Genomic DNA, 19,444 nt, shown 5'->3' with positions numbered 1-19,444 from the left:
GTCCACAGTGATGATTAATGTTATGTCTAAAATGACTTCAGGTAATTCCAGAGTGCCACTAACAAAGACCATGCGAAGATAAAACATGGCTCCTTCAATGCTATCTACTGGAGGAATAGATGGGTCTTCAAACCATGAGAGTTCAAACAGGGGCCCTTTAAATAGGTAGATTATTAATGACTTATGTATTCAATGGGAGACCTATAGGTAAAGATAGTCAGTGATTAAGGAGCTTACATACAGCTCACAGCTTTGCCTCCAAATGTAAGATGAAAACATATTTTAAAATTTCTTAAGTATATTCAATGGTTTCTGAATTACCTGCTGGAAGCTCTGACTTAGTTGTATAGAGTTTGATATGTGCCCATCATTAAATCCAAAACATGTTGTTGTTTTTTTTTGGGGGGGTGGGGTGGGGTGGTTCATGCTCAGGGAATTGAGCCCGGGTCTCCCACATGGAAGGCAAGTATTCTACGACTGAACCACCCATGCACCCCAAATCATGTTTTATATCAAAATTTATGTTAAGCAAAGCCAAGTTAGTTGACCTTTGATCTGTCAAAGTGTTCCTCAGGTATGCTTTGAGACACTTTTTATGTTTTTGTAGCTTTGATTCTCAATGTTCATCACAGGAAGAATACATAAGGCCTTCAACAAAGCATAAACATTCGGAAAGAACTTGGTGTCAGGTAGATGGAGGGCTTCATAAATGGTAGATGGAAGCTCTGTATCTTTCCCTCTGTGTTTCCACTTGATTCTCCAACAGGGAAGCTTGGCTGAGAGTGTGTCCGGATTGGGTAAATTACTTTTGTACATGTTAGTATGGTGTTCCTCCCATGCATTGAATTTGAGCTGTCCCATGATAGAGGGTAAAAGAGATAAGTATTTAAGAGCTTTGAGGTGCTCTTCTGAAAATATAGCTTCAAGTTCCTGAATGATGTGCTCCACTGTTGGAACACTTAGGGTTTCTTTATGGTAACCCCCAGAGGTTAACTGAGATTCCAAGTTACCTTGCTGAGCTCTATGGAATCTGCCAGAGAGTTTCATGTGAATATCAATTTGGTTGCCAAATCTGTGGCTTCCTCAAACCAAAATGAATGATCAACTTCAATATTTTCCATCACTTCATTTAGTGAAGGCAGTGCTGCAGTCAAGCTGCTAGCTGCAAAGAAAACATCAGAGGTTTGCCCCTGGAGATTTTCCCCAAAGGCTCTTGTAAAAGATAGGACGTTCTTAAGAACAACAATAGTAACAAGGAAATCAAAATCTGTTATTGCGCTACAGCGTACAAATGCTCAGCCAGCTATACAGTTATTCCATCTAATATTTGTGTCACTATTTATACCATCTAAACATAAAACAAGCGCTTGCAGGAATTCCGCTAAAATTTCAAAAGCATCATACCTGCTTGTCCGCTGAGAATGACAAATTTCCTTCAGTCCATTACCCCTTTCTTCATTGCTCTGAGAAAGGACCGAAATTATGTTGTCAACTTCTAAAAGTAGTTGCGGTGATCCATGGAAAAAAGAAACTTCCTCAATGGTTCCCAATGCAACAGATACTCCCGTAACAGTCACTGATTAGTTAACCACCTACTTAAGGCACAGGAAGAGCATAGTTTGTAGATAGCTTGGGAATATTTCTCCAGAAGTCTAGAAGCAACAACTTTCATTTTGGAAGAAAATGCATTGGACACAATCTAAGCCTGTCCATGAGAGTATTTCTTGTTTAGTCCCCACTTCTCAGTTATTGCAGTGTGAAATTTCACAGCCCAAATTTCTGCATCAGCTTCATAAGGGAAGAAGCCCACAAATTCCTCTCTCAGGTTTTGAGATTCATCCACAAACCTCACCAACACAGAAGCAGGTGCTGTTCCCTGCTGTGTCCATTCAGAGATATGTTTTATTTTCCCATAAGAATCAAAATTTCAAAGATTTTAGGTATTCTTTCTTTGCAATGGTTAAAGATAAAATATCTTCAGCCTGTTCTTCATCCCCTATGTCTGCATTTGGGTGTGAGCATTGCTGTTTTTTGTTTCTTTGTTTTTGTTCCTGTTCAGAAGTTTCATCGATTTTTTTTTCTGTTTCAGTGTCCTGATCTTCACTCAATTCTTTTATTCATTTTCTGTGTCTATTATGTGGATCGTTCCAATGTCTGATAAGATCAAATACGTTGGTATAGCATTATCTCAAAGAGCTCTCCGATAAGGACCAGTTCTACAGATCATAGAGGTCTCAAAGCATTTGGCACATAACTGATAATGTTTATTTAGTTGATGAGGTGTTTTATCTTCCAAGTCTGCTCTCCTACAACTCCCCACCCACTTCTGGCATCTGGCTGGGTCCTGTTGATAATTATGGAATGGGGGATGGAACCAGTTGATGTCCTGTTGATAATTATGGAATGGGGGATGGAACCAGTTGATGTTCTGGCCTCTCAGCATTTCAGGACTTATCTGGTCCAGGGATCCATTTGGAGGTTGCAGGTTTTTGGAAAATTATCCTAGTGCATGGAACCTTTGTAGAATCTTACATATTGCCCAAGGTGTTCTTTAGGGTTGGCAGCAGTGCTTTTGGTTGGGGTTTGGCAAGTTATGATAGGTAGCAATGTCTAACTGAAGCTTGCATAGGAATGACCTCCAGAGTAGCTTCTCAACTCTCTTTGAACTCTTTTAGTCACTGATACCTTATTTGTTCCACTTCTTTTCTCCCTTTTGATCAAGATGGCATTGTTGATCTCACGATGCCAGGGCCAGGCTCATCCCTGGGAGTCATCTCCCAAGCCATCAGGGAGACTTTCACCCCTGGATGTCATGTCCCACGTAGAGGGGAGAGCAATGGCTTCACATGCAGAGTTGGACTTAGGGAAAGAGAGACCACATCTGAGCAACAAAAGACATCATCTGGACGTGACTACAAGATTAGTTTTTAACTGAAAGAAATGCTTTCTCAAAATGCCTGTACCATTTTGCATCCCTGCCAGAAATGCATGAGAAATACAGATTCTTAATATCCTTGTCAAGACCTGCTATCTCAAGTTGTTTAGGCTATAAGCATTCTAGTAGATGTGTAGTGGTATGTCGTTGTAATTTTAATTTGAATTTCCCTGATGACTTTGAACATTGTTTGATATGTGTATCTTCTTTTAAGTACATGATCAATCCTTTTTCCTTTAAAAAAACATGCTACTTGGTTTCTTAATATTGAGTTTAATGTGTTCTTTATAAATTCTGAATATAAGGCACTCGTCAAATAAATGATTTGCAAATATTTTCTCCCATTCTGTGGATGGCAATTCCATTTTCTTAACTATGCCTATCAAAGAAAAAAGTCTATTTTGTCTTTATTTTTATTTTATGCATTTCAATAAATACAATGAGCATAAATGAACTAATATTTTTTAAAGTTTCAGATTGAACCCCAAAGCAAAACTTAACTTTAGCATATAGGGGGACAAAAGACAGAGACCACAAGCAGAAATTGAAAACAAATTGATGGGCAATGGAAATTAAATATTTAAAAAACAAAAACTACAAAATTAAACAAAGACTAGAAAAAATCAGTAGAATAAACCATTAGCATCCCTAATAAAGAAAAAAGGAGAACACATAAATATGAAAGTAAGAAATAATAAGATTAAATATTCAGAATCACTAATAGAACTAAAAAATTTATTTATAAAATACTTCATATAACCTCATGAAAAAAAAAAAAAAACCCTAAATGAAATAGACAATTTTCTGGAAAAAATAAAACCTATCAAAAGCAATACCAGAGAGAAAGTTGAACTAGGAAAAATTCCCTAGAGAACTGGGGAACTTTGTAAATAAAATAAGGTCTTTCTCCCTGTGAATAACTCCAAGCTTGAATAGTTGCACATGAAATCTTACCAAATCTATAAAAGAAAAACCAGATCATTGTGATGGTAATTCACTTTCTACAGAGTGCATAAAAAGAATTATTTTCATGCAGCATTAATACTATTTAATCTATAGCTTGAAAAAGAATGCAAAAAAAAGAGAAAAGTTCAGAACATTTTCATTTAGGAACATTCATGCCAATTCATATTATTCTTATCAGAAAACGTAAAAAAGTCATTTTGACTGGACATAAATCTATTCCTTCTTAAAAGAAAGGAAACCAAACAAAACATCCATCTTTATAAAATAGCATTCATATGATACTCTATTAAGATGAATTTATATATATATTATATATATTAACTATGATCCATATTAAGTATATGTAAAATATATATTTAACCTGGAACCAAGCATTATATTTAGTTCTGATACAATGGAATTGTTCCAGTTAAAATCAGGAACATGAAAAAATACTATCACCACTACCATTTAACATTATATAGGATGCACTTTCCAATGAGATTAATAAAAGAAAGAAATTAGTGATATAAAAATGTAAAATGAGGAGATACATGTATCTCAAATGACAGATGCTAAGAAAGTGGACCTGTTATCTCAGGAGAATGAACTGAAAATTACTAGAAAAAATAAGTTATTGGGATATAAAATTAATATTGAGAAATCAGTGGGCTTCCTCTACACAAAAACTCACTAAAAAAATAAAAGACTCCATTCATTTAAAATAGCAACAAAAAAGAGAATATGTCCAGAAATCAACCTAAAATGAAATCTGTATGTTTTTTGAAGGACCTAAGTAAAGTTGAACTGGGAAAATATACCATATTTTAGATAAAAAGATGCAACAATATAAAGACGTCCATCGCCCCCTTAAGTTAATTTATAAACATCGCAATTTCAGTAATTTTACCAAAAGATTTGTTGTTGTTGTGTTTGTTTTTAAATTAGGCAAGTGGGGTTGAAAGTTCATAGGGAAAATATGAATGGGCAGAAATAGAGATAAAAACATTATAAAAGAAAATTAATAAAGGAACATTAGTCCTACATGAAATTAAAACATGCCATAAAGTTTCAATAATGAAAATCACATTGTATTTGCTTATAAATAGAGAAAGCAATTGACTAACATGGAAATAGATTGCAATGAATATGGGGATTAATATATGATAAAAGTGGCATCTATACATAAGTGGCTGAAAGTGAAATTTTAAAATAAATGTTGTCTGAACAACTGGGAGCCATTTAGAGAGAAAATGATTTTGAATCTATCTCTCACACTATATATCAGGATAAGTTTTATTTGACTAAAGATTTAAATGGAAAAAATAAATGAACCATGCAAGTATCAGAAGTAAACTATTTTTTTTTGTAAGTTTGTAGTTAGGTAATGTTTTCTAACAAAGAGCCAAACTCCAGGAGCCTTAAATGAAAAGAGTAATAAATTTTACTAAATTATTTTAAAATCATAATCAAAGTCAAAAAATGAGTGAAAAATGTTTGCAGTTTATACCACAGACAAAACACTAACTTCCTTAAGGTATAAAACACTTCTAGGGATCAACAATAAAAAGTCCAACATTCAATTATAAAAATGGGCAAAGAGCATGAACTAGCAGTTCTCAGAAAAGAAAATACAAAGGTCTTTAAAAATGATAAATGATTTTCCAATTTTTCACTTATTGTAAGATAAACGCGAACACAAATTATAAAGATGACTTTTCTCAAATATCAGATTCCAAAAGTTTAACAAAACATGGTTGGTGAGGCTGTGCGGAAATAGCATTCTCATACATTGCAGGTAATAGTGAAAAATGATTCATTTTGGGGGGGAATCTGACATTATTTATCAAAATACAAATGCAAATTACCCTTTCACCCATATGTTCAATTTCTGGGTATCTGTCAAAAAAAAAAAAACCTACATGCAACATGTATTCTAAATGATATGTGAATAAGGTTTACTACTACAATCAAAGCATTGTAATAGTAAATAACTAGAAACAAACCATTTGTACATCAATAAAAAAATTGATTAAACAACCTGGGCTACATCTACACAATGGAATATTATGCATCTGTAAAAAGAACGAGGAGAGATCTTTATGTGTCAAGATAGAGTGATCTCAAATAACATTTTAAAGTGTGCAAGATGCAATACCATATATGTTCCCTTTTCTAAGAAATGAAGCTAGCTAATCTACCTTCCTATTTGCATGTATTTATATAAAATGCTGGGAAGATTAGAAAGGGCTAATATAAATTTTACTGGTACACAATGCAGTAGAATGAGTTGGAAGTTTGGGATGATACCAAGACGTCCAAGCATATTTGTATTATTTTGAATTCTGAATTGCATAGCTAAATTATCTACTCAAAAAAATTGTGTTAAACATAATCAGTAGGAATACGTACCTGCTGTCTACATTTGAAGTTTCATTGTTTAAGGAATAGTTTAAATTTACTTTTCTACTTGATTATAGATCGCATGGTTTTCTGTAGAGAAAAAAATTACTGGAGAAATTTGATATTAAAGGATTTATATGCCTCCCAAATATGACAACATGTTCTATTAATTATTGTCTCTATCTCTTTTAGGAAACAGTGTTCCTTGTTTTAATATCATCGAAGACTGAGATAAGTTACTGGAAAACTGAGTTTGTAACAGTTTGCTATATAGAAATTGTTTAATTTTCTTCTAGGAAAACAAAGGAAAAAAACTTCTTTACGCCAGCGAATAATTACAGTACAATTTTGTGGGTTACTCAGCTACTAACTTTGCTGGAATATGGTAAATTCATCAGGCAACAGAAAACCAGGTAATAAAACTCATTTTCTAAAAATTCATATATATTTTTAAAACATAAAATACATAAGAAAATTTAGTCATTCACTGCTACAGAACAGGTTCTCCATAACAGAACTATATTCACATTTATTAAGAAGTTGATAGACTGTTAACAGATTTTTATCTAAATGCACTTGATCTGCTTGCATCTTTTAGGTATATTTCTATATATTGTTAAATGGGAGGAAAACAAGTAATAGCTTAGCTAAAAGGAAGTATCTTAGAAAGAAATGAGAGAAAATGGAGTAACAGCTTGCACATCTAAATATATCTAACTCTAGGTAATTATCAAGGAAAAGAAATAAAATATTAACATTGTGATAAGATTCAAAGCAAATATTTATTCAGATTCTGTGCTTACAATTTCGTATTCATAAATCTTTTTTTTAAATCAGAGACTTGACGATAAGTTGTAGCACATACTAATTGCAGGATAGAAAATTTTCATCCACAAGGGCAAAGTGCATGGATTGCATCATAATCTTTAGCTGAATCTTTCAGCAGCCCTGTGGAATTCATACCTAGTGACAGTTAATTGGTAATATGTAGGAAAACATAATCAAGTTCTAATCTCATTTCCAAAGGACATGCAAACTGTCTAAGGGATGTATTCCCTTCAAAAATACTTTAAATGCTAGTGAAGTATTGAGATAAAGGCTCAGATCAGCAATCCTCAAGCTGAGGCTAAACTGAGAGAATTCATAGTGGCTAGTATTAATACTTTTTTTGCTCCCCCCCAAAAAAAAGATTTATTTCTAACAATCAAAAATAATAAGTTTTGCCTGAAGAATATAGATGCTGGCACTTTAACAAGCTAATGCAATTATATTTAGCTCTGATTTTTTAAATTTACATTTCACAAAAGACAAGATAAGTCCCATATTTATGGTTGCAAATTGTAAAGATGAATACCAGAGAAAAGATACATACATACATATACACAAACACACAGTTTGGATAGTGTTACACAGAGAATGATAAAAATTTGCTGTATGGGCTGAAAGTATTATGCACCCTAGAAAAGCCGTGTTTTAATCTTGATCTAATCTTGTCAGAGCAGCCATTTCTTTTAATCCCTATCCAGCACTTTAGGTTGGAAATTTGATTAGATTATCTCCGCGGAGATGTGGCATGCCCAATTGTGGGTGTGACCTTTGATTAGATGGAGATTTGATTCTACCCATTCCAGGTGGGTCTTGATTAGTTTACTGGGTCCTCTAAAAGGGGAAACATTTTGGAGAAAGCCAGAAATGACAGAGCCTAGAGAAATGACAGAAACCTCAGAGCCAACAGAAACTTCACAGCAGTGCTGACACAGGTGTGGACATGTGGAGAGCAGAGACACGGATATTTGCAGATGTTTGGAACTGAGAGATGTTTCTGTGTGCCTTCCTATGAGATGTTAAGCAACCCAGAACCTGAGGAGAGCCAAGGGAAGTCAAGAGATGAAAGGTAGCCCCAGAGAAGCAAAGTGAGGAACCCCCACAGAAACAGAGGCTGAAAGCAACGGAGCCCAGGAGCAAGGGACTGGCAGCTGCCAGCCACATAACTTCCAAGCTGACAGAGCTATTCTAAACCCATCGGCTTTTCTCGAGTGAAAGTAACCTCTTGTTGGTGTCTTAATTTACTTTCACTTCTTTACAACTGTAAACTTGTAATCTATTAAATTCCCCTGATAAAGGCTGTTCCAGTTCTGGTATATCACATTCTGGCAGCCTGCAAACTAGAACAGATTTGGGACCAGAGAAGTCAGGTGCAGCTGCAGTTTGCAAATACCAAACAGGTTGGAACAGCTTTTGAAATGGATAAGGGGAAGATTCTGGCAGAATCATGAGCAACTTGATAGAGAAGGCCTATCATGCTTTGAAGAGACTGTTGGTAGAAATGTAAACTTTAAAGATATCTCTGATGAGGCTTAAGCAGAAATGAGGAATGTGTCATTGCAGGCTGGAAGAAAGGCAACCCTTGTTTTAAAATGGCAAATAATTTGGCCAAATTGAGTACTGCTGTTGGATGGAAGTTGGAATTTAAAGGCAATGACCAAGGACACTTAAATGAGGAAATTTCCAAACTAAGCGTGGAAAATGCATCCTGGCTACTCCTTACAGCTTATAGTAAAACATGAGAGAAAAGAGATAAGTTGAGAACTGAACTTTTATTTCTGGTGTAAAGAAACCAGAAATTGATGGTCTGGAAAATTCTGAGCTTCCAGAAAGTGAGACCCCAGAGAATAGTGCCCCACATGAGGATCTGACCAAACATGGAAGCAGTCAGCCATTACAGGACAAGCGAGGATAGGAGATGAAGTTATCCAGGAAGGATTTGTGTAAAGTCTTTTGTCAGATGGGCATGATCCCAGTGTACTGCATGGAAAATCAACAAGAGTGTTGTGGGATTGGTATAAATGGAACCACTGCCAGTCTAGAGTAAAAGGGAAAGAAAGGAACAAAATGAAGGAAAAATAACTTCAGAGGCAGAACTATGGAAGCTAAGAAGTCAAAAACCTTGGCCCAAGAAACCCAAGCACTTGGAGATGGGTAAGTTTGCCCCAAAGGCAGAGGGTGGGCCTTCCACCTCGTTGCTCAGGAAGGGTTATGCCACCTCAGGCCTCAGAGAGGGTAGAGTGCATAAACAGGTAATTGGGGGGAGCCTGGCTACCCCCCTATTGTTCTGGAGAGGTTAAGTGTGTGCCCCAGAGATTGAAGAGAGCATAGGTGTGATCCTGATGTATGGAGAAGTTAGAGTTGAGAAAAAGATGATCCCTATGGGCCCCAGTGTTGCAACTCACCCCAGCATTTGGAGAGAGAGCAAAAATACTGCATAGGCCCTTGGAAAGGGTGGCACTACCGCTTTCTAAAGTCCCAAGGGTAAATGACTTTCAGACTTTGAAATCTAATGGACTTTTCCCTGTAGGTTTTCAGAATTGTATGGTTCCAGTGACCCCAGTTTACCTTCTGACTTCTTCCTCTGGAAATGGAAATATGTTTCCTATGACTGTCACTCCTTTGTAGTTTGGAAGCAGATAATTTGTTCTGAGTTTTACAGGTCCAGAGCCAGGGGAGAATTTTTGCCTTAGAGAAAACCATGCCTGTAATAGACTTTGTGAGATTTTGCACTGGTTTTAAATTTGTACTATATTTGTATTGCTACTGAAATGTTTTAAGGCTTTGTGATATTGTAATGGAATGAATATATGGTGTATATGGAAAAAAATCATGTCTTTTTTGGGGATCCAGATGGTGGATTGTGCCAGTTTGAAATATTATATACCCCAGAAAAGCCATGTTTTAATCCTGATCCAATCTTGTGGGAGCAGTCATTTCTTTTAATCCCTACTCATCACTATAGGTTGGAAGCTTGATTAGATTATCTCTAGGGATGTGACACACCCAATTATGGATGTGACCATTGATGAGAAGGAGATGTGACTCCACCCATTCCAAGTGGGTCTTGATTGGTTTCCTGGAATCCTTTAAAGGAGGAAACATTTTGGAGAGACAGCCAGAAACAACAGAGCCTAAAGAAATGACAGAAGCCTCAGAGCCCACAGAAACTTAACAGCAGAGCTGACACAGATGCAGACACATGGAGAGCAGAGACACAGATATTTGGAGATGCTTGAAGCCCAGTAGACATTGCTGTGTGCCTTCTCATGAGATGTTAAGCGAGCCAGAACCTGGAGAGAGCCAAGGGAAACCAAGAGATGAAAGCCAGCCCCGGAGAATCAAAGTGAGGAACCCCCACAGGAACAGAGGCTGAAAGCAACAGAGCCCAGGAGCAGGGGGCCAGCAGATGCCAGCCATGTGATTACCCAGCTGATAGAGGTGTTCCTGATCCATTGGCCTTTCTTGAGTAAAGGTAACCTCTTGTTGGTACCTTAATTTGGACACTTCCACTCCTTAGAACTTTAAACTTGTAACTTATTAAATTCCCCTTTATAAAGGCTCTTCCAGTTTTGGTATATTGCATTCCAGCAGCTAGCAAACTAATATACTTGCAAATTAAAATTATTATAAATTAACTAAATTGAAAGTTAAAATACGTTTCTCAGAATAACACAAAGTACATGATGAGATGGCTCAGAACAAGAAATCAATTGCCAATCTTTTAAGTGTAAATACGTAAGATAAATATATATATGATAAACACATATGAGTAAAAGTAAGTTAGAACCTCTGTTAAAAAATAAGATACCATGGAAACAAATGTCCTTTGAATTTATTTTCTAGCAATAATGCAGCTATCTTTGAATAGAACAAGAGAAATTAGTTAGCAGCCTTTTGTAATGGTTTTGTATTATCCAAAACAATTTAGCTCTATCCTCTTTTTAATGTCAGAAAAATTGGGTAACTTGCTTATTACAACATATACCAAAGACCGCTCTTTATTATTAATGTTTCAAAGCCGCCCCAGATATCATTTTGCACTCCCTTCCCCCATAATAGATTTTTTTCAGGGGCAGTTAAATGATTATTTCCCCCCTTATCAACTCTTACAACCTCTTAATTCCTTTTTAAAATGAATGAGATTTGAGAGAATCAACTTTTAGCAGCTATTCCTTTCTCCAGACTAATTCACAGTCCTACTTAGGCCAAAGGTTAGGTAGTCTTTTCTTTATATCATTAGCTAACATTGATTATATGCTTACTATGTGATAGTGAAGAGAGATACATTTTGTCATGTCCTTTAAGAATACAATAAGGTAGGTGAAAATTTTTGATAAGCTATTAAAGTTTAAGTATAACATGTGCAAAACTAAACAAATCATATGTGTACAGCATTTTATTACTGAGTGAGCAGACCTACATAAAGCACTCAGGCCAAGAAACAGTCAATTACCATCACTCCAGAAGCCCCCTAATGTCCCAAACCAATCAATGCTTTTCTCTTAAAGGGCCATTTTTATCCTGAATTACCAACATATTAATTTGCCTGTTTTGGAATATTTTACAAATGGACTTCTTTGCCCAATATGTTTTTTTAGATTTATCCATGGTGTTATATCGCATAATAGTAGTTCCTTTTCTTTGCTGTATAGCATGCCATTATATGAATAGACAACTCATTTATCCATTTCATTGTTGATTGACATTTAGACTGTTTCCACTTTGCAGATAGTTTGAATAATGCTTATGAGCATTCTTGCCTATGATTTTTAAACTTTTATTTTGAAGTGATTTCAAACTTACATGACAGTTGAAAGAATAATGCAAATCCCATTCAAGGAACTTCAACATACCCTTACACCCAGATACCCAGAGCCACCAATTTTAACATTTTGCTACATTTGTCATGTATTTGATCGGTCATCTATCTATCTATCTATCTATCTCTAACTATCCAATTTTCTGAACATTTGAGAATAGGTTGTGACAATATACTCCTTGAACACATGATATTTTCATGTACATTTCCTACAAACAAGGATAGTCACATATGTAATCACCTTAAATGCTGTTATCAAGTTCAAGAAATTTAGCATTGACATAAAGCTTATATTCTAAATTCCAATATTTTCTTTTGTCCCAGTAATGTCCTTTGAGCCTTTTTTCCTTCCATTCTAGATCCCATCCTGTATCATGCATTGCAGTTAATTGTTATTATCTCTTTGATTTCTCTTTCTTTCTATGTAAATTATGGAAACATATATACAACATAAATCTTCCCCATCCCAACCCCTCCAAAGCATTCTATTCAGTGGGATTAATCACATTCACAGGGTTGCAGTACGTACACCACCATCTATTACTTTCACTTTCCCTTCCCCCCAAACAGAAACCTATACTCATTTTGCCTTAATTCACCATTGCCCCTGCCACCCACCCTGGTAACCTGTACTCTGCTTTTGATCTCTATAAATTTTCATATTCTATTTTCTTTGTGGTTACCACGGAGCTTAAATTTAACATCCTAAATCTATAACAATCTCAGTTGCTTTGATACCAACTTAATAACTTCAATAGCATACATAAACTGTGTTCATATAATCAGGCTCCTGAATATATTCTCCTATGACATCTTTAGTGCACATTTTTTTTATCATCTGAGCATCCTAATGCGTGTGGATGTATTCTAGACTCCATTTTGTTCCATTGACCCATTTCTTTATCTGCATTTATCCTTGTATTAATGCCATACATTTTTAGAGAAGTTGTAGGTTTACAGCAGAGTCCTTGCTAAAATACAGAGTTTCCATATAACACTCTATTATTAACAACTTGCATTAGTGTGGCATATATGTTACAATTCTGGAAAAAACAGCTTTTGTAATTGTACTATTAAATATAGTCCATTATTTGCAATAGGTTTCACTGCTTGTGTGTTCTTATGTTGTTCTTTTTCATTTTTATTCTAGTAAGGTATATCTGATCTAAAATTTCCCCTTTTTAAACATATTTGTATATTTAATTCACTGATGTTAATTACATTCACAATGTTGTGCTATCATAACCACTATCTGTTACCAAACTTTATCATCAAGCCAAATAGAAACTCTATACAACTCAAGCATTAAGTCCCCATTTCCTATCCGTAACACACCGCTGGTAATCAGTACTCCAGATTCTGATTCTATCAGTTTTGCTTATTCTAATTATTTCATATTAATGAGCTCATTCAATTTTTGTCCTTTTATTCATGCTTTATTTCACTCAATATGATGTCTTCATGGTTCATCCATGCTGTGACATGTATCAGAACTTCATTCCTTTTATGGCTGTATAGTATTCCATTGTATATATATACCACATTTTGTCTATCCATTCTTCAGTTGATGGACATTTGAGTTGCTCCCATCTTTTCTCAATTGTGAAAAATGCCGCTATGAACATCAGTGTGCAAATATCTGTTGGAGTCCCTGCTTTCAATTCTTTGGGGTATATACCTTGGAATGGAATTGTTGGGTCATATGGTAATTGTATACTTAACTTTCTGGTAACTGACAAACTGTTTTCCACAGTGGTCCATTCCCACCAGCAATGAATGAGTGTTCCTATATTTCCACATTGTCTCCAACACTTTTAATTGTCTCTTTAAAATATAGTAGCCATTCTAGTGGACATCTCATTGTGGTTTTGATTTGCAGTTCCCTAATAGCTAATGATGTTGAGCATCTTTTCATGTGCTTTTTGACCATCTGAATATTCTTTTTTAGAGAAATGCCTATTCAAGTCTTTTGCCTTTTTTTAAATTGGGTTGTTTGTCTTTTTATTGCTGAGTTGTAGGATTTCTCTATATATCTTGATATTAAACCCTTATCAGATATGTGGTTCCCAAATATTTTCTTTTATTGAGTAGGCTGTCTTTTCACTTTCATGATAAAGTCATTTGAAACACAAAAGTTTTAAATTTTTGTGAAGTCTCATTTATCTATTTTTTCCTTTAGTTGCTTGTGCTTTGGGTATAAATTCTAAGAAACTATTGCCTAACATAAGATCTTGAGGATGTTTCCTTAAGTTTTCTTCTAGGAATTTTATAGTCCTGGCTCTTATATTTAGGTCTTTGATCTATTTTGAGATAGGTTTTGTATATGGTATGAAGTAAGGGTCTTCCTCTCAATTCAATTCCTTTGGTCTATATATCTATCCTTGTGCCAGTACCATGCTGTTTTGCCCACTGTACCTCTGTAATAAGCTTTAAAGTCAGGAAGTGTGAGCCTCCAACTTTGTTCTTCTTTGTCAAGATGGTTTCAGAATTTTGGGGCCCTCTTACCCTTGCAAATAAATTTAATGATTGGGTTTTCCATTTCTGCAAAGAAGGCCATTGAAATTTTGGTTGGGATTGCATTGAATCTGTAAATCATTTTGGGTAGAATTTTCTTCTTGACATTTATTTTCATCCATGAGCATAGAAAGTCCGTCTATTTATTTAGATTTTCCTTGATTTCTTTTAGCAAAGTTTTGTAATTTTCCATGTATAAGTCCTTTATGTCCTTGGTTAAACTTATTCCTAGATATTTGATTCTTTTAGTTGCTATTGTAAATGGAATTTTTTTCTTGATTTCATTCTAAGATTGCTCATTACTAATGTATAGAAATACTACAGATTTTGCACATCGATCTTGTACCCTGCCACTTTGATGAATTTGTTTATTAACTCTAGTAGCTTTGTTGTAGATTTTTTGGGATTTTCTCTTTATAGGATCATGTCATCTGTAAACAGTGAACGTTTTATTTCTTCCTTTCTAATTTGTATCCCTTTTATTTCTTTTTTCTTGCCTAGTGCTGTCATGCTATCTTAACTATAATCTTGATATCTATGAGTGTCTATCCTCCAATTTTGTTGTTCTTCAATGCTGTTTTAGGTGTATTTGTATTCTTTATAAATTTTAGAATTGTTTGTCAATTTCCTCATGTCTTGTCCCCCCTCCCCCCAGACATATTCACCGTGCTGTGAATTTTATTTAAATTGTATTGAATCTATAGATTAATTTTTGGGGAATTGAAAACTTTTCAATAGTGTGTTTTCCAATTTATGAACATGTATATTCCTTTATTTATTTCCATCTTTTTACATTTCTTATGATAATATCTCACTCAATTATAGTTCTCTACATAGACGTTTGGATATCTTTATTTTTATTCCTAGGTCTTTTAATGTCATTTTATGGTGTTTTCAATGACATCAATATTATATTTCATATCCTGATTATCACTTGCATATAGAAACACAGTTGTAATAACCAGTTCTAAGTGAGCGCCGACCAATTTCATGTAATAGTAACCTAGTAGCATTTCACTTCAGGCTTAGTCTGAAGGCCTCACACCTTCTACCTTAGGCTTCTTTACTAAATCCAGGTATGAGATGCAAAGGTCAATACATAATACAGAATTGCATATGACCTAATACCTCTTGAGGCAGTTTAACTAAAGGCTGGTAGAATCTAGAGGATAAAGCTTCTAGCTTTTATCCCTTCCTTGGACACTGCTGAAGCACATTTAATACAGTTTCTCAAATGATCCCATGGATTGAAGCCAATAGTCACTTTTAGCAGTGGCTAAATCAATAATATAATTTTGTATTGGCTCTCCTTCCTCCCCTGCTTGGATTCCCCCATTCCTCGCTGCTGTTTCTTGGGGCACACTGTTCATTAAAGGACTCACACATAGACATTTTCCCCAAAGTTTTCTTTCTTGCCAAGAAATCCCCCCATGAAATTTAAGGGAAAGCCACAGCCCTTTCAAATGGGCCATATGACTCTTAATGATCTGGTTTCCTGCTACCTACCTTACTTCATCTCTATCTACTCTTCCCTTATTGCAGTCTTTGGCAGCCATACTGGCCCCTTTGCTAGTTTCAATCATTCCAGGCATCCTTTCTTCTCAGGAAAATTATACCTACTGCTTTCCCTGCCTAGAATGTTTTTAGCATATATATCCATGTATTTTACTTATTCTTCAACTTAAAGTCTATATTCAATCAGTAATATTCTCCATGATGTTTTTGTTAACTTTTTATCCTGAAATAATTTCAAACTTACAGAACAGTTGCAAAAATAATACAAAACCCGTACAAAGACCACCACACCTTTCACGCAGACACCTAGATCCATTAAGTTTTAAGATTTTGCCACATTGGCTGTATCATTTATCTGTCTATCTATCTATCTATCTATATCTACCTACCTATCCATCCATCTCTATCTATCTACCTATCCATCCATCCGTCCATCCACATCATGTCCTTTTTTGGTTTTGCACAGACATTTTTTAAATTGCAAAAAAAAAAAAAAAAAAAAAAAACTTCTCTCCCAGGCATTCATTCCTACCTCCTATCCTGCTTCATTTTTCTAATTAGCATAAGTTGGGGAAATAAAATAAAATTAAGAAACAAATTCTCCTGCCAACTCAGAAGACTTCTCTACAAAGGCAGAAGAGAAAGAAAACAATTTTTTTATTGAATAAGCACTGAACTAATCTATGCTGCACATCATAGACAATCTGTTAAAGAGATTGCAAAGAGAGAAGTAAATCTCACCATTTTATATAGCCAGGAAGATACAACACAAAACATACATGTTATCAAAATAAGTAACTCATTCTCAGGTAAGAATACCTGATACCATCATTTGTCATACATAGTTCATCATCCTAAATTCACCTGATAATTGGGGTGGGCATTTATGTTTGCTAATTGTCTTTATCCAAAGGAAAAATAATCTCACATCTTTATAACAGGAGGTAGGTTAAGAGCTTGGAGCCAGGCACTAGTCAAAGTTCAGCTCCTACTTTCCCAGGGAAATTGAAAGATACCTTCTTTGATGATTACATGTCCATGAGAAAGGCATTCCCGGATTGTAAAGCTGCAAGTGCCTTATTTAGCTTTTAAAAAGATTTATATACATCTCAAAGGATCAGAGAAAGAATTTAGAATTACAAATTTCCTAAAGTAAATGCTGTAAGAAAGAGGGGGTGGGGTGGGTCTTTTATATCCTTCCCTTTTTTTTCAGCACCAGGAAGAATTATATTTTTTTCTTACTATATATTGTATAAAAACAATAAAACATATTGTATTCACCCTTACAAATATGGCTGTTAGGTCTGGGGAATAAGGGAGGGTTCTATGGCTGGAATCACTACCGTCACTCCGGAAAGGGAGGTGAACCGCTACAATCAAGGTCTTTGCGCAACAAACATCTATTTGGATTCTAACCACCCCTTGCTAAACCCACTAGCATAATAATCCTTTGTTTAATGTCCCACCCCGCCCAGTTTCATGTCATCACCTAACCCTTGCCCTTAAAAACTGCACTCGCCAAAGCCCGTGTGCAGACTCACCTCACTCCCTCTTGGGTTCAGTGAGCTCTGCAGCCCAATAAAGCACACTCATTTACAATCCTTTCGTCTATTTTCCTTTCTCTCAAATACCTCATATCTTAAAACCTTTCAATGACCTTATATTTTATATTAGGACAGGTTAGGTCTTCTTTACTCTTGCATCCATAGTACCTATAACATTGCCTGACATTTCATAGGTATTCATTAGATATTTTGTTGGAGGAGTGAATTTTTTAATTGAAAAAGTCTGAAGAGCATCCCTCCATTTATGTAAGAAGGTAAGATAAGAATATGTTTGAATCAGTAACTATTGAAGAATAAATTAATAAATTTTAATTAAAAATAAATGAAATAGACACTATAAAGCTCCCTGGGGATAAGCAGGAAGAAGTAACTTTGCTTACCTAGAGAGTACTATAAGACACTTCATGTTTAGCAAGATGAAAATGAGGGGTCTTTGGTTCTCTAGGGGGTAGGAATGATGGAGAGTAGTAGAAAGTAGCTTTAGTGATGTATAATTTATAATCAATACAATTTGCCCATTTGAAGTGTTTGATGAGTTTTAACAAATGTATTATCATATTACTCCCATCACATTCAAGATATAGAATATTTCCATCATCCCCCAAAGTTCCCTGTTGTCACACTGCATTCACTCCTCTCCCCAGCCAGTACAAGCAGTAACCGATTTTTTTTTTATCACCGTACTAAACCAATTTGGATGCTGTACTCTTAGCTAGGTATGGAGATGAAAAATACTGAATTCTAAGAAGTATATCCATGGCTACCCAAATTGGAAAATGGGGGTTCCTGGTTAACTTAAGCTCTGTAGAAATAGGTTAGCCTTCCTTGAAGATTCTCACTGGTGACCTTTGTAGGTATTAGCTATAAGATTGTAGGACTAATTCTCAATGCTGACTTTATGTGAATGTGATAAAACAAAGCATTAAGGAACTTATCAGATAATCTTTGTTTGAGTTTAGAAGTTGAATTGACCTACCTTCCCCATGCCACCTGATAACACTTAGGTCTCTACAAATCCTAAATTTTCAACAAATTGGAGGTGGAAGGTGATTCAAGCATGAAGTATGATGTTGGATAGTCTGCTAATCTATTCTTACAATTTATAAAACCACTATTTTACTTTTTTAAAACCTAAACTTTAACTGTATTTGCAATTCAAGCTGTGGAAGAGATCACAGCATGATACTCAAATACTTAAAGTATTTGCAATGCTGGCAAATATTTGGCACATAAACCATTGTGTTTTTGAGCCTAAATATATTTCATGCCATTGGCTTTAGCCTACCATCAGAGGTATAGCTCACAATTTTATATCACTGAGCTTTAATTACCTTTAATTCAAGCTGTTGGTACAAATGTTGAAATGTTTAGAATCCAGTAGAGAACCTTGAACCTTGTGACCACAGAAACTGCTTTAGGCTAACACTAATAATAATGAGAGCTAACCTTTACATAGTGCTCACTATGTACCATGAAATGTTCTAAGCACTTCAAAAATATTAATGTATTCAATATTAATTAAATGCTTAATATTAGCTAATATTAATGTCTTTATCCAAAAATTCTCTTTGAAGTAGTTGCTTCATTAATCCCATTTCACCTATGGGGACAGACAGAAAACACACAAATATCAAAATAGCTTGCCTAAAATAATACAACTAGGAAAGGGCAGGGTTAGGATTCAAACCTAGGTCCTGGATTCCATGATTATAACTACCATGTTTTAAGCACACCTATTTTGAAAGCTGCTGGCACACATTATCAAATACTTTTAACTTTTCATTTTGGCTCACAAGTATTTTAAAGATGCTGTGAAATGCCATGCTGAGGTTAATACACACGTGCACCTTTGTATTAATTCCTATTCTTCCTGTTAACAAATTATCAAAAACCTAGTGGCTTAAAACAACACAAATTTAT

The 19,444-nt window shown here is 35.1% G+C and overlaps 1 pseudogene; it reads right to left on the bottom strand.

Annotated features, from left to right (window-relative positions):
• Positions 1 to 292: 292 nt before the first annotated feature.
• Positions 293 to 18,509, bottom strand: LOC143672114 (52 kDa repressor of the inhibitor of the protein kinase pseudogene; annotated as a pseudogene).
• Between the last annotated feature and the right edge of the window lie 935 nt (positions 18,510 to 19,444).

Source organism: Tamandua tetradactyla, chromosome X, assembly GCF_023851605.1.
Source record: "Tamandua tetradactyla isolate mTamTet1 chromosome X, mTamTet1.pri, whole genome shotgun sequence".
NCBI lineage: Eukaryota > Metazoa > Chordata > Mammalia > Pilosa > Myrmecophagidae > Tamandua > Tamandua tetradactyla.
This window is presented reverse-complemented; position numbering and strand designations above follow the sequence as displayed.